Genomic DNA, 3289 nt, shown 5'->3' on the forward strand with positions numbered 1-3289 from the left:
TTCTTTTCTGGCCGTCCGTCCCATCAGAGGCCTTATCGGTACTCAAGTGGTTCACTCTGATCAATGTTATCCTGCCAAGGGGTTACCTCCCCATTAATGCGGCCAGGGGGAGTTAGTTGAATGCATTAAATGTGAGAATGACAGCTTACTTTGGGGTTAGTCTCTCCCCAAAATCACCTTCGTCAGGCCGATGATAAGTTGGTCCTCGGTGTGGATTGGGAAAAAAGGCTTTCCCTCACCTTGGCCCTGAATAGCCTGTGCTCCTCGGCCTGGGCCTCGGGCCTGCTACATGATGGGCCGAGGCCATCAGGCCCATGGGCCCCACAATATTATATTTTTAATGAATTTAATTAATTAAATAAATATAGATAAATATATTAAATTTGATTGATTAATTTATTTGTTTTATTTAGTTAGTTAGAGTTCCAATACAAAAAATGTTATAAAAAAGAAAGTCCCTTCTTTAATTTTAATGCTTTAATTGTTTTTCATCTAATAGTGTCTACTTTCTTTCACATAATGTCCATTATGCTTGTATAAAAATGTGGACATTATGTGAAAAATTGTATATAGCAAGGTGTGAAACATTTTATACAAGCATTTATTTCATTGGGAATTATAATTAAGCAGAGAGTCTAATAAATTCAACCATGAGGAATGAAAGTGACCTGTCGATGATGTGACATAATTTAAAATATTATTAGTACATTTGTAGATTAATAATCCAAGCTTCATAAGTAGATTAATGATCCAAGCAATCATGAACATGATCGAGGCTATTCCACAAGAGTAGGTTAAAAAATAAAAGACAAACACCCATTCTATCAATAAGTTACGGCGAGAAAATCCGCATGCCACTATAGAAGCAAAAACATATAAGGACGGCTTCAAAAATCCCCAGAGAGTGTGGTACCACTGCGTACGTTCCTGATATAAATGCTATCAGCATTGCTACAATAGAGTAGTATGCCAATAGAAGGGCAAGCTCTGTTTTTCTTTTTCTGTCAGTCAATAATAACACCCTTCTAATATTAGCCGAATACGTGTAAACTAATATTGACGCAGTGGAAAAACCAAAAGCTAAAGCATTAGCTATCACAAATACTTTGAAAGCAGCTTGTTTGCTTAATACTGCCAATCACTGATTGTCACCTCCGCTTTCGTATCCACCAGGCACTGTGAAAGCTGCGGTGAAGGTGACAGTTGCGATGATCGTGGCTACCAACAAATTGGTCTCACCGGCGGACCTTAGAATCTCCGATTTGGATATGCTGTTGCCTGTCACATCTTCTTTGCTTTCAGAAACAACAATTTTTACCTCGTTTTCCTTTGCAGTCTGCCCTTTGTCTTCAATGGCTGTAGCATTTCCTGCGCCTCCATCTACAGATTCTGTCCCTGTTTCTGTTTTTACTTGTCCTTTGTCTTGCACCTCTGGATCCAAACGCCAAGTGCCCATTTTTAAGAGTTCTCTCAGACTTCGTTGTCCACCTTTCGCCTTCAAACGCTTCTTCGTATATCTCCGTAAATTTACGAATATATGGCTTTGTATTTCTAATGCACATTACGATTTAAAGTTGTGTTATATAGCAATTTTGGTTAGCAAATAAACATATATAAGTCCGAAGCTTACAAAGTCAGCAAGCATGCCCACGTGTTTGGGCTGAACCAGCAAATAGGGATGACCTAAACTCCACGAAAATAATCTCGACGCCAATCAATATAGATAGCAAAACCTTAAACTCACTGGCACACACCTAAAAAGCATGATTGAAAATTTAAACTTGACTAAACCCTAAAAAATTTATGTCAAAGAAATTATTCATCGTGTAAAGCTGAGCCACGTGGGAGCAATGTTTTGGGGGGTGATGAGGCGATGAAGGACGGAAAGAGAGAGAAAAAGCAGCGGTAGCGCACATACAAGAGATATGAACACCCTGATGACTCGCCAAAACAATAAATTATATAAATAACTAGTTTCAAACTATCATGTTTTGTCCAACCTACGAGAGGTTATTAACATCAATCTCAAGGAAACATCATTGAATATTTCAAGAATATTATAAATACGTATTCTTTCTATCATACTAATTATGAGTCTCACTATAAATTTAACTAGCATTTAACCCACGCAATGCACGGGAACATTATACATAGTTAAAATTCAATCAACTTCACATAAAAATATAATGAAATACATTAAAATTCATTTGGGTAATGTTGCACATCCATTTGTTTGTCCTCTTGTAATCAATTGATTATGCTTTTTTTGGATTACCATCATTTTGAGCATCAAACTAAGTCTTAAAAATTTACATCAAGTCAATTTTTATAACAACTCGATACATAATAAACTATTTTAAATTGTATGCGCAAATATTTATGATAGATATTATGAAGAATTTTTTTTTTTTTTTTGATTTGTTAAGATTGATGGTGGTATTTTCTTTTGGAATGTTTGGAATTATTATGTTGGACATTGAGGTGATTTTGATTGAATTCTCCCAATATTGTTTTTAAAGTATTTTTCAGATTCCACTTGCTTCTTCCCAACAATCCTACTTCTTCTTCTTCTTCTTCTTTTTTCCTTTTGAGTAGGACCAAGGTTGTTTGTATATTTGACGTTTTGACCCTATATGTTAATTCTGTAACTCAATATCTCATAAATCTACTATATATTATTTCTAGAAAACCAAGCAATCTAATTTTATAGAGGAAGTGAATATATCCAATCCCATTCCATTAGATCACTACATAATCAATATTTTATTATTTTAAAGTTTAAACACTAATTTTTTTTTAATCTTAATCAATATATTAATAATATTATAATAATTGATAATTATACAAAAAATGGAAAAAAAAAAAAAGCAACAAAAAAAAATTAAATGTGATTCAACTATTTCTCAATAGATTTTCTTTCTACATGTAAGGTTTTGTTTGTTTTAATGAGTTGATGGTTATGTGTTGTATTTTGAAAATAGGTTAATGACAAATGCTATTGAAAAACAATTAAAATGAGGAATGAATGACATTGCTCCAACTTCTTCACTATAGCCTTAATAAATTGTAAATGGTTTTTTTTAACAATATTTATAATGTAGTGAATATTTATTCAATTTTTGATATGATTTCAGAGTTGTTACATTGATCTATGATCTATGTGATCAAGAGCCTCATTAGTGAGGATGTTTCTTGGTGTGGAAGGAGAATGTTCCTTCACACCTTCAATCTGTACTTTCAACCGATTATGGCTAATTTTTCTTTAATGAAATTTCATGATATTCTTTCT

Source organism: Quercus suber, unplaced genomic scaffold (assembly GCF_002906115.3).
Source record: "Quercus suber isolate HL8 unplaced genomic scaffold, Cork oak 2.0 scaffold_868, whole genome shotgun sequence".
Classification (NCBI taxonomy): domain Eukaryota; kingdom Viridiplantae; phylum Streptophyta; class Magnoliopsida; order Fagales; family Fagaceae; genus Quercus; species Quercus suber.